We start from the raw sequence: 22,756 nt of genomic DNA on the forward strand, positions 1-22,756 counted from the left end.
GATCACTTAAGACAGTGGTAACTTGAAAGAGGGATAAATCCTTGTCACCTGCATATTGACTTAGAAGACCACAAATGAACATTTTATTCCACTGTATTTTTGTTTTGTTAATTGTTCCAAATTATATTTTAATCTGGTTCCCTGCATCCTACATGAAATTCACATCCTCTGATCTAAGATATCTTTGGTGAGACTGTATGTATTAAGCACATTCTGGAGACTGATATGGCAAAAGATAGTAAAATCACAAAACTTATATTTTTGACCCAGTGATTTCAATGTTAAAAACTGTATCTAAAGTAAATTATAAAAGGGAAAAAAGAAGCTATCAAAATATAAAATCTACTCAATTTTTAATAAAAAAAATCACAAAATTTTTATTTTTGATATCTGGAGAAATGCTAAATTGTACTATATGAATGTAGTGGAATATTATGGGACATAAAAGATGCATGTGAATACAAGGAAATAAAAGACCTATAAATTAAGTGATGCAAAGATTAATAGTATTGAACTGCATGTATACTAATCGGCATTATAAAAGACGCACAAAAAAAGGAAAGCCAAAGGTAGGAATAACTTCAGGAATGAGAGAAAGAACAGAACCCTTTTTTTTTTTGCTAGTTCATCAATTCATTTAACTTTGATAGTATTTTACAAAAGATTTTAGTCTTTATATGCTTGATTTTTTCTGTTAATGATTAGTTTATAATTTAAAAACTAATACCTACAATTTAATACCAATTGTACCTCAAACAAATGAAAATGACTATTTGGTTATGTTACAGAACAAAGTTAAAGGGGACCACACTTTAAACTTCCTAATTTAGTGCCTAATTTCCTGAATTCACAGACTGTTATGTACAGGTTTCTTTTAAATTTAATGGCAAAACTCAGTGACTACTGTATTTATATTGTAAGTGGATTATTATTTAACAAAGCAATTTGGGAAAACCAGAAATATCTCTTAAATTTAGGTAACTGAGGGAGGGGACCATCCTGTCTCTCAGGTAAATGCTGAGAGGGATCAATTTAAATCTATTAGGAGAGCAACAGACTAGCAAGGAAAAGGAAACAAAGTAAAAAATATTTAAGTCAATATCAGTTTAAAATTGAATCAATATTTTGCAACCCAGATTTTGTGAAATCATGTACCATGGGATGCATTTCCTAGTCAAAAGTAAGTCTGTTGTTCAGAACTATTTAGGGAATATCTTGTCTTGGTGGTAATTTATAAATGACTCTTAAATTCTCAGACTAATCAAACAGCTGCAAGCCTTAATCCTAATGTAAATGGGAATGTGGTGCCATCTGCTGTTAACTTGCGGCAAATATTTCTAGTTAGTCAAGGAACATAAGGTCCCCCCACCCCCAGCACTATATATTAAGACAAAGAAAAAAAAGTGAGTTGAGGTAAGAGAGGAAAGCTGCCTTCAACTGAGGCTTGGCAATGTTTCAAGATTTACATAACCAAAGAGAACAGGATTCTATTCTAGCCTAGCAAGAAAACACATGATATACCACTTCATATAGGAACCTGAGAAAGTTATCAAGAGTAGAGCAAGAATATAAATGAGTCAACTTTAAGTTAACCATATAAACTATTAGCAGTGATGGACAAACTACGGCCAGTGGGCCAGATGCAGCCCCCTGAAATGTTGTATCTGGCCAGGCAAATCATTCCTAATCTGACGAATACAATGAGTAGGATACAATACAATGAAACTTCAAGAGAGTAGCCTTAGAAACAGACTGACAGATGAACATTTCCTTTCCTTTGGCCCCTCTTTAAAAAGTTTGTCTATCACTGAACTACAGTATTTATGATAGAGGCATTAAAAAAATCAAGTGGCAGCTCTCAATTTGATAAACCCTATACTTAATTCTTGTCACCATTAATTTACTACCCATCTCACCTAGTAGTATCTTTTTTTTTAATTTTTTTTTTTTTTTTAAATTTTAAACCCTTAACTTCTGTGTATTGACTTATAGGTGGAAGAGTGGTAAGGGTGGGCAATGGGGGTCAAGTGACTTGCCCAGGGCCACACAGCTGGGAAGTATCTGAGGCCGGATTTGAACCTAGGACCTCCAGTCTCTAGGCCTGGCTCTCAATCCACTGAGCTACACAGCTGCCCCCTTCACCTAGTAGTATCTTGCTCTAGGAGTCAAGGATTCTACAACAAATTTGGGAAGCCTAAGAATTTGGTAATAAGAAAATACACCTTTATTTTTACCAACTTCTAAATGAAATTTTGCATTTCCTCTAATTATGATATTTTAAAAGCCATATTCTAAAAAGGAGACCTGAAACATTACCAGAATGTCAAGTCAAGACAACAAAGAGCCTCTACTCTAAATTTTAGAAACACAAACATGAAAAAATATGAATCTTATATTCAAGGAATTCTTAGGGAGGAAGGGGAGATGAAGTTGTACACATTAATAGCTATAATACAAGACAGAATATGATTTGAGTGCATAATAGAGGTCAACTAGAAAGACCAAAAAAAAAAAAGTTCAAGCAATTATAAGCACCCTTTAGGCTAGGGAGATAAGAAAAAGCTAAAATTGGATCTCTTCTAGGAGGTCACATCTCAGCTGGGACTTGAAAGAAAAGAAAGAATTCAACAGGTGGAAATGGGATAGGAAATGCCTGTTCCAGACAGGAAGCACAGTCTGTGAGACGAACTCATATGAAAAATAAAGGTTACTCAGTTTTCTGGTCTCCAAATGCAGCTTTTTCTCCATAGTATCTTCTTTTATCCAGTGGTTTTCTATCATTTTCCTGAAACTATGAAGAAGACTAATAATAATATAAATTAAAAGAATGTTTTTAAAAAGAAATAAATAAAAATTTAGTTAAAAAAAATAAAATACTAAAATTACGCTGAAATGCAGTGTAACTGTAATGACCAACCTGCAGCTTCCCCTTCTCAGAAAGGTAGAGGGACTGAGTTCAGACTATTTCATGCGATTTCATACATGGTCACTAAGATCATTGGTCTTGCTTTTAACCACTTTAAGGATATGAAAGAACCATGTTCCTTCCCTCCCTCCCTGCCATGGCCAAAAAGAGCTGACTTTTACAAATTTCTCCAGCTCTAATTATTTTTTTTTCTGTAAAGGAATTATGTGCCAGATAATAAAAGTAATTACAGGTCAATCTATAAGAATACAGAACCTTAACCTGTAAGCAAGGTAAAAACTTCACTGAAGAACTTCACAATAAGAGTTCCACAACAGTAGACCTACTCTATAAGCAAGTCTACCCCTGCAAACTGACTGCATGTCCAATAGAAGAGAGCACCAGCAAAATCAAAGGCTCTTCCTAAAATACCCTCACTTATGAACCTGAAAAGAAGTGAGACTCTAAAAGGAAAAGAATAGGGAAAACAGAAGATTCAGGCAAGCTATTCAGAGACCTAGAGAATAACAGTGTTAGGTCTAAGGCAAATGGAACTAACAATTTGGTCCTCTCTCCATTCTTATTCCAAGATAAGATAAAGACAGGCTAATTCCTATGGATGAACCAATCAAAGAGTGAAGAGAACTCTGAGGAAGAATACAGTAGAAAAAAATGAAAGACTTTGCCAAAGCAAATAGGCAAAGAGACAGGAGGAAAAATAAATCTTGAAAAGTAAATCACTTTGAACAAATATTAAAATATGGAAGTTAACTCTGGCAAAATTAATAATTATATAATGCAAATTAAAGAAACTGAGCGACTGTACTCCAAAAGTTACTAAAATGGGCCCTACTCTTTTTTAACTCGACAATACCACTACTAGATCTATACCCCAAAGAGATAAAAGAGGGAAAGGGACCTATATGTACAAAAATATTCATAATAAAATATTATGTAAGCTCTTTTAAAAATTTAGGATATTTCCCATGCTTACATGATTCATGATTTTTCCCATCTCTTCCTTCCCCCCTCCTGGAGCTGATAAGCAATTCCACTAGGTTATCACTTGTTCAAAACCTATTTCCATGTTATTCATATTTGCAATAGAGTGATCTTTTAACATCAAAAATCTAATCATATCCCCATCGAACTATGTGATCAATCATAAGTTTTTCTTCTGTGATAAGCTCTTTTTTTTTTTTTTTTGGTGGTAAAGGACCGGAAACTATGTCTGAATAAATTATAGTATCCACACATAATGAAATCCTATTATGATTTTAAAAATGAGAAGAGACAACTTCAGAGAAATCTGAGAAGGACTGAATGAATGATCTGATACAGCATAGACCATGCAGAAACAGAAGAAAAGTGCTAATGATGAAGAATCTTACCTACTTATTATCAGATGTGGATGGGCTCCAGCTAAAGAATGAGCTATCCATTTTTGAACATGGCCAATGTAAGAATTTGTTTTGTTTGACTATAATTGTTACAAGAACTCTGTGCTTCTTTGGAGGGGTGGGGAGATGGGAAAAAGAGAAAATGAATTATTTATAAAATAAAATGTAATTTTAAAAAATCAGAGAGAATAATAAAACTATGCAATGAAATAAATTCTCCCAATTATTCCTTCCCCCCCCAAAGAAAAAATTCTTAATGGTGTGAAAGAAGAGTAATTAAAGGATTTTTTAAAAAATTTAAGAAGTACTTAAAGAATCAGTAGAAGCAAAGGTAGAAGAGTTGAATTAATACTCCAGGACTACAGAACCAATATCTTTTGTGTGAGGAAATAAGAGTGGAAAATTGCATGAATGGGGTGGTGATATACTTTACTAAGTTCACAAGTAAACAGTGAAGCATCATTAATTGCTATAGTCTCTCAACAGGAATAGAAGAAAGGTAAAAACTGCTTTTTACTGAAGAAGACCAGGATAAAAAACAATAAATATTGGATAAAGGAAAACTTAAACCTTATACTTTAGAAGCTTTACTCTTTTAAAGGGCATGGAGAAAATGAAGAATAAGTAAGGTCCACAAATCAAAAATAAAATTGAAGATAGAACAGAGGAGAAATAAGGGCAATAAAGTATCAGCATCATCATAAACAAGCATTTATTAAGCACTTACTGTCTGTCAAAACAATAAGAGTACAAAGGAAGGCAAAAACACAGTCCCTTCTCTTAAGGAACTCGGACGAAAACAACTATAACACCTACATACAGTGTAAAGGGAAAACCAGGAAAGATCATCTGTACAAAGTGAGATTCGAGCTGAATTTTTAAAGAAGTCAGCAAGCATTCCTGGAGTGGGGTACTGAAAAAAGATGAAGTTTTGTATAGAAGGAACAGCATGAAGACTAGAGTTGATAGATGGTAAAGTATATGGAAGACTAGAAAGGGAGTAAGAGGCCCGAATGTGAAAAACTTTAAAAGCCAAAGAGAAGATTTTACATTTGATCTTGGAAGGAAAAAGGAATAACTGGAATTTATTAAAATGAGGGCAGAGAGGAGCATATGGCAGAGTTTAGCATGGTCAGATCTGCATGCACCATAGAAGATCACTTTGGCAGCTGAGTTGAGGATAAGTTGGAATAAGAAGATGCCTGAGCAAGGAAGACCAACCTGTGGCTATTGCAATATCCCAAACATAAGGTTTTGAGGGCCTGCATCAAGATAGTGTCTATGGGAACGTAGTTAAAGGGATATATAATAGGGAAGCTGTGAAAGTAGAAATGACATGACATGATATGATATGACAACAGATTGGATACATGGAGTGGTTGGGATTAGAGTTGAGGCTAACCGCCAATTGAACCTGGGTGAATGGGTAGATAGTGATACCATTTACAGAGAAGAGAAGCTGGGAAGCAGAAAGGATTTGGGTTTAAAGATAATGAGCTCTATTTTAGATATAATGAATTTTAGATATCTACAGGACATTCAGTTTGAGATATACAATAGGCAGTTAGTCACACAGAGAACCAGAAGTCATGAGAGAAAATAGAATTGGTTACATAGATCTGGAAGTCAACCATAGAGACATGATCACTGAATCCATGAAAGCTGATGGTATCACTAAATAAGAATATAGAAGAGAATGTGGCCAAGGGCAGACCCCTGGGAGATATTCATGGTGAGTGAGCCTAACTTAAATGAGCAGCCATCAAAGGAAACTGAGGACCAGTCAGAAAGAGAGGGAAAAAGCCAGGAGAAAAGTGGCATGAAAACCTAGAGGAGAGAGTATCAGTATCAAAAGTTGAAGACATGATGAGCAGGATAATTTCAGAAAAACCTGGAAGACTTATATGAACCATGAGGCGAATCAGGAGAACACTGAACATAGTAATGGTAATACTGCTTAACAATGACCAACTATGAAGACTTAGCTACTCTGATTAAGACAAATAACCCAAGATAATTTCAAAGGACCCCTGATAAAAATGCTATCTACTTCTGAAAGAGAACCAATGAACTCCAAGTTCAGACTGAAAAAACATTTTTTAAAATTTTATTTTTCTTGGGGTTTATGTGTATTTTCCTTTGTAACATGGCTGGTAGGAAAATGTTTTGCATAACTTCACATATATAACTGATATTACATTGTTTACTTTCTCAAAGGGTAGGAGGAAGAAAATTTGGAACTCAACATTTTTTAAAATGTTAAAAAATATTTACATGTAATTAGGACATATTTAGCAAAATTAAAAAATGTTAACAGTTGGTAGAAAGGTCAAAAAGATCAAAAATTGAGAAAAAGTCATTAGGTTTTACAACTGAGAAACTAATGGTAGCTTTGACAAAGCACTTTCATTGAATGATGAGGTGAGAAGACAAACAAGATTATTTTAAAAAATTTTTATACTATTAAAAAACAACAGAATTCATATCCTGATTTCTTTGAAGGCATAACAAGCAATTTAGGGTATTAAGTGTGCCTAAGACTACTGAAGTTATCATCAAGATTCAATTAATAGAATTATTTGTTTTGATGACAAGACTACCATTTGGCAAAATATCGTGAAGCCATTGAACTTATATCCATAAGCCTTGCCCTTTAACAAGAACACTGCTTTGGGTTAAGATTTCTGGGGGCAGTGAGGTAACTCAATGGATTGAGAGCCAGGCCTGGAGATGGGTGGACCTGGGTTCCAATCTGGCCTCAGACACTCCCTAGCTGTATGACCCTGGGCAAGTCACTTAACTACCATTGCCTATTGTTTACTATCTTGGAAACAATAAACAGTATTCTAAGACATAAGGTAAGGGTTAAAAAAAATAAAATAAAACTTTAAAAGACTTTTTCACAAGAATTCCCTATTCAGAGATAATCATAGTCAGGGTTCTGAAGAAATGGATCCTACAATAACCAAGGTTCACTTTCTCAGCTCTGTTATTGTGTACCTTAGAGCCTTTGTATGCTCCTCTGTAACATGAAGGGGTTGGATTAGACCAGGAATTCTTAATGAGAGATCCATGCCCTTGGTTAAAAAAAAAAATACTATTCTGATAACTGTTTCAGTGTAATTGGTTTTCTTTGTGATGTAATAATTTTATGCATTTAAAAACATTATTCTAAGGGGGGATGTATAAAAGCCTTGAAAGACAGGCTAGAAGGAAGTTACTAAAGGATTTTAAAAGGGGAATGGAATGTTTAAGGAATCTGTATCTGATCCTAAAGGTAAAAGGGAAGGGATATAGTTACTATACTTAAGGATTATCATCACCTTGGCAGTTATGTGGAAGATGGACTGGATAGAGACTTGACCAGGAATCCCTTCAACAACATCCTCAACAAGGAATCATCCAGGCTTGAAATCTTAAAGTGTACAGAACAGATTACTCCTTGAGGAATCCCATTTCACTTTTTAACAGCTTTGGTTATTAGCAAGTAATGTTTATTGACTTGGCTTGTACAGAACCCAAATTTGCCTTGATAAAACTTCTACTCTAGTTCTGAACTCTGAGGACAAGCAGAATGTATCTAATCCTTATTCCATCTTCCAGTTCTCAAAATACTTAAAGGTTACAGTTAACAGTTAAATTAGTTATAGTTAAGTTAGTCTTCTCTTTAGGCTAAAAATCCCTAGTTCCTTCAATGAATTCTTACATGATATGTTCTCAGTTATCTTCACTACATGGTTGCCATCCTTGTTCATGTTGTTGTTATAAATGTCCTTCCTGAAATGGGATACCAAGAACCAAAAACAAAACTCTGAGTGTAATTCAAACCATAGCATAGTACAGATTATTATGGCTTTCAATGCAGTGTAAAAACGGGATTAGATTTTATAAAGTGAAGTCATGACTTTTTACTATGTCATATTGAAATTTCAGTCCATTAAAATTCCTACATCTTTTTCCTATGCACTTTTGTCAATTTTTTAAACTCAACTAGCTTTATTCTCTATTAAAGTTGAACTCATTAGAGTGAACCTATGATTCTAACACACAAAAACTCTGCTGGATCCTAATTTTGTCACTCAAAACATTGCCTATTCATCCTAGGTTCTGTTTATCTATAAACTGTTAAGCATGCCTCCCTTCAAGTCACTGTTAAAAATATTACAAAGTTTAAGTCAAAGGACAGATCTCTGGGGTACTCAACTAGAGATTCATCTCTACCTGAGTTGTTATAATCCCATTAATGGCAATATGCTAGTTCTGAATGCATCGAACTACAATAAGCTAGCATCTTTCCATATTGTTTACAAAAGAAAGCATATATAAAATTCCAAAGATCTACCGGTCTAGTATTCTTGTCAAAAAAGAAAAGAAAAAGAAATGAAGTTAGTTTAGCATGACTTTTTCTCAATAAAGCTATTCTAGGCATTTAGTGATCATTTTTTTTAAAGGCCCTTTCCACTGAACATCTCTTTAATAATTCATTCTATAATTTTGCCAACAATCAAAGTCAACCTCTTTAGTACACATTTTTCAGATCTCACTGCTTTCTGTTTTTCTCTCCATATGAATTTTGTATTGACTTCTACTGATGATAAGAACAGGTATTCTAATATATGAACAAGAAGAAAAGAAAAAATAAGAAAAGTATGTATGACAAACCAGAATAAAAGTTTTAAAGATATAGTACACAATCAAGGACTGGACTTCGAAGTAGTAAGACTCATTGTATGACCTCAAGAAGTTTCTTAACCTCTCAGTCCCAGTTTTCTCTTCTGCAAAATGATTATAATACTTACAGTATCTACTTCAAAAGGCTGATTTAAGATCAAATGAGATTTGCAAACATTAGGTAAAGTGCTCTGCAATCTTTAACGTGTAATTTAAATGTCAGTATTCTATTTAATAATCTTTAACAGTGCCCCAAAAGATGACCATAATTCTTGCTTTCTTGTTCCATTAAGAATTCATTCATTTTATAGATAATGAATTTGTTGCTGTTACTGATTATAGTCAACATGCAATTTTAGATCTACTTTCTTCATTTTGCACTCCTTTATATAAGCATTTCAACATTTCTTTGAATATTCTATATTAATCATTTACTGTATAATACTTTCATTTCATTACATTAATATACCATAATTTGTTTGGCATTCTCCAAGAAAAGACACCTAATTTCTAGACTTTGGCTATTACAAAGAATGTAGCTAGGAACACTTCCTACCAAGTTAAAAAAAAATACACTGTTAAAAGGGAGTCATTTTTTGTTCCTCTTATTAGTAATCTTTTTAGAAATATTATCATAACAGAACGACAAGATTAAGGAGTATACACAATTTAGTAACTTACCATGTCATTACAAATGGTAAAACTCTTATCAGCAAGTGCAATGGTACTCCAGTTTTATCATTTCTATTCCAATAAAGTTTTGTCACCTTTTATTATTAGCCAATCTGATAGAGATCACCTAGAATCTGAGTTTGTCTTTCTATGAACACTAAAGATGAACATTATCTTCATGTGATTTTTTTTGTTCCTTCTTTTGAAAAATGTCTACTCATATTTTTCAACCAAAATTATTATTATTAGAGAACAGCTCTCTGTTAAACTTGTGTAAGTTTTCTTATAAAATTTAGAGATCAGATTTCTATCAGAAATATCTCATGCAAAGATTTTTCCCCAGTATTTTTCTTTCATTCGTAAACTCTTAACTTCCGTCTTAGAATCAACTGTCTATTGCAGGGGTCAGCAACATATGGCTCTTTCTGCAGGAGCCATAAAGTCAATTTTTTTTCAGGCGCTGTTACAGGAGCTCACTGTGAGCACTGTACGGCTCTCACGAAATTACATTTTAAAAAATGTGGCGTTTGTGGCTCTCACGGCCAAAAAGGTTGCTGACCCCTGGTCTATTGGTTCCAAGGCATAAGAGCAATAAAGGGTAGGCAAAGAGGGTTAAGTGACTTGCCTAGGGTCACACAGCTAGGCAGTATCTGAGGCCAGATATGAGATTTGGCTCTCAATCACAAATCTGAGCCACCTAGCTGCCCCATACCCAGGACATTTCTTTTTGCTATGCAAAAAGCCTTTCCTTTTCATGTAGTCCACTTAACCTCTTTTTTCATTATTTTCCCTAAGTAATAGTTTAAGAATTTGCTCTTTCAGCAAATTAAAACAATTCTGAGATACCACCACACCCTATCAGATCAGCCAATATAATAGTAAAGGAAAATGATAAATGTTGGGTGGGATGGCAAAATTGGGACACTAATGCATTGCTGGTGGAGTTGTGAATTGATCAAACCATTCTGGAGGACAATTTGGAATTATGCCCAAAGAGATATAAAACAATGCATACCCTTTGATCTAGGAATGCCACTACAAGGACAATATCCCAGAGATATTGAGAGCCAAAAAGAGGGGAAAGGACTTACTTGTACAAAAATATTTATAGCTGCTCTTTTCATGGTAGCAAAGAATTAGAAATTGAAGGGATGTCTATCAATTGGGGAACGGCTGAACAAATTATGGTATATGATGGTGATGGAATACTATTATGCTATGAGAAATGATGAACAGGATGATTTTAGAAGGAATTGGAAAGACCTAAGTAAAATGATGCAGACTGAATTAAAAGAACCAGGAGAGCACTGTACACAGTAATAGCAATATTGTGGAATGAACAACTGTGATGGACTCAGCTACTATCAACAATGCAATTTTCCAGGACAATTCTGAGGTGTGTATGACAAAAAATGATGGTTTTTAACTTCCAGAAAAAGAACTATTGAAGTTGGAATACAGATCAAAGCATACCATTTTCACTTGTTTATTTGTGTTTATGTTTTGGAATTTTGGTTTTATATTATCATTCACTTACAAAAATCAACAACATGAAAATGTTTTGTGTGATAATATACATATAACCGAGAAAAATATTTTTACAATTTAACTAGAAAAAATAAATTCCTAGCATATCCAATTTTGTAAGGCATATTTTGGCATTTGAATCTATATTTCTGAGTGGGAGATTGAAGGTTTTGAAATTTTATTTTACTGGCTTGGCCTAACCAAAAACATTAAATCACTTTCCAATTATTTTTTTCTTTTTTAAAAAAATGCTTTATAGCCAATATCATAGAAGTCTTCTATATGTCTTTGTAAGTTAATTTCAAACCTGTAAGTTAATTTCAAAATATTGAATATATTTTGTTATTTTAGATGGCATCTGAATGTTGTTAATTAATTGATTACTTTCTCCATTGCCGAATCCCAAAGGTTCAAGAACCTTAGTTTTCAATCAAAAACGATATTCTAAGCCAGGCATTTCTCAGCATTTGTTGCATTAACATTTTTTAATGAAAAAAAAAAATCACATCAACAGAGAAATGTTTACCTTGCACCCCTATCCTTTGAAGCCAAAGAATGAGTAAATGGTAAAGGAAAGGTCCGGGTAAAGTGCAAAAAAGAGGGTCTGGGAAAGGGAAGAAAAGAGTAGTAAGAACTTAAAGGGATAGCTATGTGGCTGAGTGGATTGAGAGCCAGGCCTAGAAACAGGAGATCCTAGGTTTAAAACTGGTCTCAGACACTTCCTAGCTGTGTGTCACTGGGCAAATCACTTCACTCCCACTGTCTGGTCCTTAAAACTCTTATGCTGGGAACCAATCTCAATACTGATTCTAAGACTGGAAGGTAAAGGTTAAAAAAAAAAAAAGAACTTAATGAAGTGGCATTAAGGTTGGGATTTTCAGAACAAAAAACTTCAACAAATGGAATGTGACTGGGCCAGAGAAAGAGGTGTGTATGTGAGAAGCAATCATTCAAAATATTAAAGATGTCCTTGCATGCAAGGGAGATATAAGTCTGTTGTACCTATGATTTCATTGGTAGAGATAATTCCCAAATCAAGAAACTTCTGCTATTGAAACAAGCCAGTACATTCTCTGCAACTTAAAGAGCTTCCCAGAGCATTAAGAGGTCCAACGACTTGTCTAGGGGAGTCACAAAAATATGTGTTAGAGGTCAGGATCTGAATCCAGGTCTTCCTGACTACAAAGTCAACTCTCTATTCACTCCAAAACACTGACTTTTTTTTTTCCTGGACAAAAAAGCACAAAAATTCAAGCAGTAATGATGAGTTCAGAAAATGACAAATCCACTTTGGCTAGAACATACAAGAAGAGTGAGTCTTACATGCCAGACTAAGGAGCTCATATTTTATCCCACCAGCAACAGGGAGTCACTGAAGGTTTTCTGGCAGCAGTGTACTAGAACAAAAGAAGTTTGACATAGAGGTGGAAAGGGGGTTGAACATGAAAGAGAAATACCACAAATATAAATTCTCCATGTAATACCATTTTGCCCACATCTGGTCCCAATAAGAGATTAATATCATATAAACACATATTTGAAAGTTCTAAAGAACAAAGGGAAAGAGGAAAGAGCAAGTATGGATTGTTATTACAGTCACCAACTGCATATATATATCACATCACATTCAATGTCACATTTCATGACTTTTGTTTTTTATACCACAATATCCTGATATACCCCCTCCTAACCTCTTGCCATAAAAGAAAAACAGTTAAGCTAAAATGAACTACTAAATAACTGTTTCAGTATATGTAATATTTTGCCCCTAGAATCTTTCACTTTACTACCTAGAAAAGGGAAATATACTTTATCAATTGATCACAGGTTCTCTGAGACTGTGATTGAGTTTGCCTTTGTTTCTGAGAACAGAAAAGGGAGAGAAAAAGATATAGGGTATATAGTACTATATGAGGAGGCAAGATCTTTTTAGGTATTAAATTATTTTCTTCAAAAAATGGCAACCAATACAGCATCTATTCCTATTGAAAACACTGAAAAGTATAGGAATAGAAGGACCCATCCTAAAAATAATAAACAGTATATACCTAAAACCATCAACAAGCATCATATGCAATGGGGATAAATTAGGAGCCTTCCCAATAAGATCAGGAGTGAAACAAGGATGCCCATTATCACCTCTATTATTCAACATAGTACTAGAAACACTAGCAGTAGCAATTAGAGAAGAAAAAGAAACTGAAGGTTATCAAAATAGGCAACGAGGAGACTAAGCTATCACTCTTTGCAGATGATATGATGCTTGTAGAAATAATCAACAACTTTAGCAAAGTTGCAGGATACAAAATAAATGCACATAAATCATCAGCATTTCTATATATTTCCAACACATCACAGCAGCAAGAGGTAGAAAGAGAAATATCATTTAAAATCACCCTAGACAATATAAAATACTTAGGAATCTATCTACCAAAACAAACACAGCAATTATACGAAAACAAATACAAAACACTTTCCAAACAAATAAAACTAGATCCAAACAATTGGAAAAACATTGATTGCTCATGGGTAGGACGAGCTAACATAATAAAAATGACCATTCTACCCAAATTAATTCACCTATTTAGCGCCATACTTATCAAACTACCAAAAAACTTCTCTACTGAATTAGGAAAAACTATAACAAAGTTCATTTGGAATAACAAAAGATCAAGAATATCAAGGGAAATAATGAAAAAAAATGTGAAGGAAGGGGGCCTAGCAGTACCAGATATTAAACTATACTATAAAGCAGCGGTCATCAAAACAATATGGTACTGGCTAAGAGTCAGAAGGGAGGATCAGTGGAATAGACTTGGGGTTAATGACATCAGCAAGACAGTATATGATAAACCCAAAGAGCCCAACTTTTGGGACATGAATCCACTATTTGACAAAAACTGCTGGGAAATTTGGAAAACAATATGGGAGAGATTAGGTTTAGATCAACATCTCACACCCTACACCAAGATAAATTCAGAATGGGTGAACGACTTGAATATAAAGAGGGAAACTATAAATAAGTTAAGTGAACACAGAATAGTATACTTGTCAGATCTCTGGGAAAGGAAAGATTTTAAAACCAAGCAAGAGTTAAAGAAAATTACAAAATGTAAATTAAATGGTTTTGATTATATTAAACTAAAAAGTTTTTGTACAAACAAAAACAATGCAGCCAAAATCAGAAGGGAAACAACAAATTGGGAAAAAAATCTTTATAACAAAAAACTCTGACAGGGGTCTAATTACTCAAATATACAGGGAGTTAAAGCAATTGTATAAAAAATCAAGCCATTCCCCAATTGATAAATGGGCAAGGGACATGAATAGGCAATTCTCAGATAAAGAAATCAAAAGTATCAATAAGCACATGAGAAAGTATTCTAAATCTCTAATAATTAGAGAAATGCAAATCAAAACAACTCTGAGGTATCACCTCACACCTAGCAGATTGGCTAAAATGAAAGAAGGGGAGAGTAATGTATGCTGGAGGGGATGTGGCAAAATTGGGACATTAATGCATTGCTGGTGGAGCTGTGAACTGATCCAACCATTCTGGCTGGCAATTTGGAACTATGCCCAAAGAGCGATAAAAGAATGCCTACTCTTTGATCCAGCTATAGCATTGCTGGGTTTGTACTCCAAAGAGATCATAGACAAACAGACTTGTACAAAAATATTTATAGCTGCACTATTTGTGGTGGCAAAAAACTGTACATTGTACACAGTGACTGATATACTGTGGTAAAATAGAATGTAATGGACTTCTGTACTAGCAGCAATGCAATGACACAGGACAGTTCTGAGGAACTTATGGTAAAGAACGCTGCCCACATTCAGAGGAAGAACTGCAGGAGAGGAAACACAGAAGAAAAACAACTGCTTGAACACATGGGTTGAGGCGGACATGATTGGGGATGCAGACTCGAAACTACCACACCAATGCAACTAACAACAATATGGAAATAGGTCTTGATCAATGACACATGTTAAAACCAGTGGAAATGTGCATCGGCCATGGGTGGGAGGAGTGCGGGAGAGGGGGAGGTGAAGGGGAAAGTAGGAGCATGAATCATGTAACCATGTTAAAAATGAATATTTAATAAATGTTTAAAAAAGTGGCGACCAATTTTAGTTTCTGTGATGGGCTGTTCTGTTAAACATAGGGAGTTTTGAAAGACAATAGTTGATATTTAAATAGATTAGCTATAGTGGAAACCATACTATCCTCCCCAAAAGTATTATAAGCACTAAAGGAGATTGCTTCTAATCATAGACAGTGACTATGCAAAATTAATTTCTATAAGAAGTTTGTTAAAAATATATCAATAGGTATTGGAGGGGATGTGGCAAAATTGGGACATTAATGCATTGCTGGTTGAGTTGTGAACTGATCCAACCATTCTGGCTGGCAATTTGGAACTATGCCCAAAGAGCGATAAAAGAATGCCTACTCTTTGATCCAGCTATAGCATTGCTGGGTTTGTACTCCAAAGAGATCATAGACAAACAGACTTGTACAAAAATATTTATAGCTGCACTATTTGTGGTGGCAAAAAACTGAAAAACGAGGGTATGCCCTTCAACTGGAGAATGGCTGAACAAATTGTGGTATATGCTGGTGATGGAATACTACTGTGCTCAAAGGGATAATAAACTGGAGGAATTCCATGTGAACTGTAAAGACCTCCAGGAACTGATGCAGAGTGAAAGGAGCAGAACCAGAAGAACATTCATAGTGGATCCAATTGGCACAACTTCCTGATTTCCTCCCATTCCATTCAATAGCCGGCATAGGAGTAGAGGAGCCAAATGGTAAGCGTGATCCAAGGCTGAGATTGGGCAAGATGTAAGTAATAGGAAAGAGACTGATGCACTGTGGTAAAATAGAATGTAATAGATTTCTGTACTGGTAGCAATGCAATGACCCAAGACAATTCTGAGGGATTTATGGTAAAGAACGCTACCCACATTCAGAGGAAGAACTGCAGGAGTGGAAACACAGAAGAAAAACAACTGCTTGAACACAGGGGTTGATACAGACATGGTTGGGGATGTAGACCCAAAATGACCATACCAATGCAACTATCAATAATATGTAAATAAGTCTGGATTGATCACACATGTTAAAACCAGTGGAAATGTGCATTGGATGTGGGGGTGGGGGTGAAGGGGAAAGTAAAAACAAGAATCATGTAACCATGGGAAATTTTTCTAAAAAAATAAAATATTAAAAAAAAAACAAAAACTGCAAAAAAAAAAAATATCAATAGGGACAGGTTAGTGGATAGAGAGCCAGAGCCTAGAGACCCTTGGGTACAAGTTCAACTGGCCTCAGACACATAGCTATGTGACGCTGGCCAAGTCACTTAAGTCCAACTGCCCTGCTGTAACTGCTCTTCTGCCTTGGAGCTAATTCTAAGACAGAAGGTAAGGGCTTTTTTTTTTTTTAATTATAATCAATAAAAACCTATCATGGGGCAAATTTTGGTGCATATATAAATCACTATCATCTAGAGTCACCATAATGGCATTTAACAACAGAAATTTTTACTATACAAGCTCTTAGATATGAAGACAATCATAACTATTAAATACCTGAGTTCAAAAGACTAGATCCCAAGTTGTCAACAGGAACTGAAAAATCCTCTGTATAGCAGATGGAAAACTAGAGATAGTTATTTCCAGGGTGTTTTTTAAAAAATAAAATATTTAATGTCAACATTTAAATGTTTAGATTAGCATGGCCATATACTATGAAAAATGAAGTGAGAGCAGAAGAGAAAATGAATTCTACAAAAAAACTCAGGCTTGCCTAATCCCTGGAGTCACCTGAATAATATCTACTCAGTGATTCATATCAGCACAAATGATACTGCCTGAAGGAGACTAAAAAAAATTGGTAATGATTAAGAAATCCTTGTCAAAAAATTGTAGACTATGAAGCAGAGGCAATATTTTCATGCCTATTGCCGTCAGGGGTAAGGGACTCAGAAGAGAATGAGATTTAAGAAGTGAATGGTTGGTCAAAAAGATAAGGGTCTTCTAATGCACTATTGAGTAGAACTGTAAACTGATACTGCCATTCTGGAGAGCAATATGGAACCATGCTCAAAGGGTCACAAAACTATGCATACCCTTTGCCCCAGCAACCACTACTGGGTCCATATCTCAAAGAGATCAGAAATAGGAGAAAAGAACCTACCTGTACAAAAATATTTTTAGCAGCTCTTTTTTGAAGTGGCCAATAATTGAAAACTATGGGCTTGTCTATCACTTGGGGAATGGATAAGTTGTGCATATGGTTGTAATAGAATACTACTGTACCATTAGAAATGACAAACAGGATAAGTAAAGAAAAACTTGTAAAGACTTATACAAACTGAGGCAAAGTGAAGTGAACAGAACCAGTAGAACAATGTACTCAGTGACAAAAATATCAATCAAAAGAAATATCAATGATCAATTATGAAGAACTAAACCATTCTCAGCAAAGCAAGTTTCTAAGATGACCACAACAGATTCATGGTGAAAAGTGCTATCTGTTGGGAGTCTGAATGCAAATCAAAGCATATCATCTTCCGCTTTCTTTCATGAGTTTTTTATTATATGTGTGATATCTTCTATTATGACACAAATGATATAGAAATATGTATTGCATGAAACACTGGTGTAACCTCTATCAGACTATTTGCCACAAGAGAGAGATCTGAATCCTAAAACGTCGGAACACAATCGTCAAAAACTGTTTCTAGGGGACAGCTGAGTAGCTCAGTGGATAGAGAGTCAGGCCTAGAGACGGGTCCTAGGTTCAAATCTGGCCCCAGACACTTCCCAGCTATGTGATGCAAGTCACTTAACCCCCATTGCCTAGCCCTTACCACTCTTCAGCCTTGGAGCCAATACACAGTATTGACTCCGAGATGGAAGGTAAGGATTTTAATTCTTAAAAAAAAATTGTTTCTACATGTAACTGGAAAAAAAAAACTGAGGGAGTATCCATCAATTGGGAAATGGTTGAACAAGCTGTGATATATGGTTGTAATGGAAAACTGTTACGGCCATAAAAATGATGAAAAGGATTAATTCAGAAGAACCTGGACTTCTATGAACTGATGCAAAGTGAAGTGAGCAGAACCAGGAGAACAATATATATAGTTACAGAAATATTGTATGATGATTAACTCTGAGAGATTAAAAAACAAGATTCCAAGATCCCCAAGGGGCTCACGCCCAAAATAAATAAACAAACAAATAAATAAATAAATCTTTCTATAGCCAAAGAAGGAACTGTTGGAATCTGATTACAGATCAAAACATGCCATCTTTCACAATTTTTTTTTTAAAACCCTTGTACTTCGGTGTATTGTCTCATAGGTGGAAGATTGGCAAGGGTGGGCAATGGGGGTCAAGTGACTTGCCCAGGGTCACACAGCTGGGAAGTGGCTGAGGCCGGGTTTGAACCTAGGACCTCCTGTCTCTAGGCCTGACTCTCACTCCACTGAGCTACCCAGCTGCCCCCTTTCACAATTTTTAAAAAAAATCATGTTATGTTTTCAGCCATGAAAACATAACATATTTCAGGAATATGGAAATATTCCTGAGAGCACTCATGTAACCTCTCATATGAGAAAGCACTTATATAACCTCTATCAGACTATTTAATATGACAGGAGAGGCGGGGAGGGAGGGAGGGAAAGAATCTGAATCGCAAAATGTCAGAAAACAATTGTCAAAAATTATAACTGAAAAAAAAAATTTTAATCAAAATTTGAAAAAAGGGTCTCATAATTGTATTTAGAGTTCTAGAGAATGGTTTAAAATACAGAAAGGAAAAGGGTCAGTCAGGAAGAATGTATTAAACAAAGGCTTTTCAAATCTAACCAAATTTCAAATTTCATCAAAATTTCAAATGTAATAAAAAAGGTGGAAATTAAAAAGAAAATGAGGTGGAAAAATAAACTAACTAAATATAACCAAGCAGCTATATACCAATAAAAGTAGTTATAACATAAGATTGGCATTAAAAGTACCTAACAATTGATAAAATCCACCAAATTAGCCATTAATTGAAGTGATAGCTTCAGAGTTCTACAACACAAATGGATCATGTATATCTAACAAGCAAGTTAAAACTAGAGATCTTGCCACAAGAGGCAAATCTGATCACTGGGAATATAACTCTGGAACTTTTATGTCTTGATACCATGTATTGGTGGGGGTGAGGTGGCAAAGCACTGTATATTAGGAAATATATTCATGTGAGGATATATAAGAACCAAAGGGAATAATAAGCATGACGGAATGCCAAGAGACAGAAAAATATTGTCATCAAAATATACAAAATATATTATATATCATCTAGATTTAGAAAGGAAAGAAACCTAGAAATAGATCATAGACGTGACAGATAAAAGAATGATGGTAAATGCACAGGCACAATCTTTCTGTCAAAAGCAAAGCAGCTGGTTTTTTGTTGTGTCTTAATGATTTTGTCATTCAGAAGATAGAAGAATCCATAAAGTTAACCACTAAGATGTATCCGACCAACAAGGGGAAAAGGATATTAGAATGGAAATGACAGGAAGTCTGGAGAAAAAAGATTACTCCCTCTTAAAGTTTAAGGCAAAGAAGAGGAAAGCTGGGTATAATCCGATACTTATCTTACATTCTGGAAAAGCCAGTTTCTAAGGGACCAAAGTGAAGATAGATCTCTCAAGGACTAAAATTCTAAAGAATGAAATTTTGAGGATTTAAAAAGAGAAATCATTGAAGAAGAAAAAAGGGGCCAGGGACCAATGTGGATACACAAGCAACTCAAGAACTAATTTAGATTTTTTAAAGATATATGGAAAAGATAAAAGCTAAAAAAGGAAATGGAGAATGAATAAAAGCGTATAGAATAATATTGGTTGAGTACATCAATAATGCTAAAACTAAACAAGCTGAAGTTTGTGACGAAAGCTAAGAAGAAGAGAAAAGTTTGGGTTCTTTGGTTATTGTAAAGTTCTGGGGGTTTAAGGGGAAGGTTTGTTTTTTGTTTTTTGCTATGCTGGAGAAAAGAAGGACAAAAGAAGGAATAGAGCCAATTAATCAACAATAAACATCTATTAAGCCAGAGCAGTATATTAAGGCCTGGAAGTACAAAAACAAAAATGAAACTGCTCCTGACCTGAAGAAACTTATATCCTAAAGCAAAGACAACATGTGCGCACACACGCACACGCGCACACACACGTGTATGTGTGTGTGTATGCATAATATATACAGAAAAGTTTTGGGAAGTTCACTGGTAACTCAAAGGAACTGGAATAGGCTTCATGTAGAATGTGGTATTTGAAGCCAAACAATGAGGAAAACAGAGTTCTCAGAGAAGAGGGAGATGTGAATTTGCAGCATGGCACCGTACAAAAGCATGGAAAGAGGAGGAAAAGTGATGAGGATATGAACCAGGTTAGTGGCTTAGTGGGCAGCTAGGTGATACAGTAGATACACTGCCAATCAAGTCAGGAAGACTCATCTTCATGAGTTCAAACCTAGCCTCAGATGCTTACTAGTTGTCTGACCCCAGGCAAGCCACTTAGCCCAGGTTTGCCTGTTTCCTCATCTATAAAATGAAGTGGAGAAGACAGTAGTAAACCATTCCAGGATCTTTGCCAAACCAACTCCAAAAGGCTTCATGAAAGATGGACAACACTGAAAACTATTGAACAACCCCAAAGTGGCTGATTGGTGAGGAAGGAAATGTATTTAAAATTTGTGGAGGCTGAAATGATAACATCTAACAACTGACTGGATATATAAGATAAAATAAGGAGTCAAGGATGATATTAAAATGTTCAAAAGGTGAAATTCATTATTCACTCTTGCAAGTCAGGAGAGAGACTATAGCTACATATGTAGATTTAAAGAGTTACTGGTATAGAGATGGTAATCAACCCCATGGAAGTTAATAAGGTTACCTAATGAGAAAAAAGAAGAGTGCCCAGGACATTGTCATGAGAGAGATCACAATTAGAGAATATGAGATAAATGATGAATGAGCAAAAGACAATGATAATGAAGAAAACCAGAAGAGAAAAATGTCATGAAAATTTAAGACATAAAGTATCCAGAAGGAGAAGGTAGTTGGCTATGTCAAACAATGCAGAAACGAAAAGCATAAGGATAGTAAAGAGGCTATTAGATTTGTCAATTAAGAGATCATTGGTAACTGGAGAAAACAGTTTCAACAATAAAAATGGGAGGCAAACTGTGAAGTTTTAGAAGAGAGTGAAAATTAAGATGAAGTGTCTTAATTTTCTTAGTAATTTATGAAGTGAGGCACAACTGAAAGCCAGGGAAAGGGATACCTGGAGAAGATTAGAGAAAAGTGGTTTGAAATAGCCATTATGGAGATACCCAATAATTTACTGTATGCCCAATTAAGAAGGAATAAAAGGATTGCCTTGACACAGTGAGAGCCTAGTTAATCAGAACACAAATTCATAGTGGATCCAATTGACACAACTTCCTGATTTCCTCCCATTCCATTCAATAGCAAGCTTAGGAGTAGAGGAGCCAATGGAAAGCGTGATCCAAGGCTGAGATTGGGCAAGGTGATAAGTAATAAGAAAGAGAAATAGCAGAAGATACAAGAGTATAATAGAGAATTAAAAATAAGACTGAAAAAGGTGGAAAGTGAATTCATAACAGAGATCTGGCTTGGTAAAGAACTGAAAAATGGAGAGACTGCTTGTTAAAAGTGATGACAAAAAATAGGTTTAAGAAGAATAAGGTAAACTATAAAGATATGAAACTGACTAGATAAGATAATTTCAAGAGATCTTGAAGTTAAGAAGTATAAGTCTTAGGAGCTTGGTAGATTGAGGAACTTACTTGGAAGGTAGGGCATCATTTGAGTGAATATCAAGATGTCTGTTGAAGTCCCCTAGTATGACAGAGCAGAAGTTGGAACAAAAAAGGAGACAGTAAGTCAAGTTGAACTCATTGAGATAGCAGCAGGAATGTCCTGGAGATTGGTAGCTGACAGGAATAGGTTATAGGTGATATAATTGCAAAAAATGAACTTCAAACTGGGGTAGAGTCTAGTACCAATGATGAAAAACAAAGAGTGTTCCAGCTCAATCTCTGGGACTATTAAAACTTGAGGAATATGAAAGAAGGTACAATCCAAGTAATACAAAGGAAGACCAGATGTAGTATTATTTAAGGGGAATCAGATTTCAATGGGATGCAGAAGGTGAAAGGAACATGAGATGAAAAGGGCTAAAAGAAAGGAAATTTATTATAGAGTAAGAATTTCAGAGGACACAGTAGAAAAGAGTAGAAGGTTATACAGGAAATGACTGAAGAATAGGAATCTAAGATGAAATGGAATGAGAATGGGCAGAGAGTGGGGAATGTCTTTCCAAATCACAGAGATTACTAAGAAATTAGTAAAAAGTTATCAGTGGATGACTAAAATAATAATAAGAAAGAAGAGTATAAAAATGGCTAACAGAAAATTCAAACCTAGGATAAACGAAGAGGCAATAATAACCAGCTATCCTTGATAGGTTAAAATTACCAAAATCCCAGA

At 35.0% G+C, this 22,756-nt stretch overlaps 1 protein-coding gene across 1 annotated transcript in view; it reads right to left on the reverse strand.

Annotated features, from left to right (window-relative positions):
* ILRUN (inflammation and lipid regulator with UBA-like and NBR1-like domains) overlaps positions 1–22,756 on the reverse strand; it is a 72,657-nt gene that overhangs the window by 12,496 nt on the left and 37,405 nt on the right. The window lies entirely within an intron of this gene.

Source organism: Gracilinanus agilis, chromosome 4, assembly GCF_016433145.1.
Source record: "Gracilinanus agilis isolate LMUSP501 chromosome 4, AgileGrace, whole genome shotgun sequence".
In the NCBI taxonomy this organism is placed as follows: Eukaryota; Metazoa; Chordata; class Mammalia; order Didelphimorphia; family Didelphidae; genus Gracilinanus; species Gracilinanus agilis.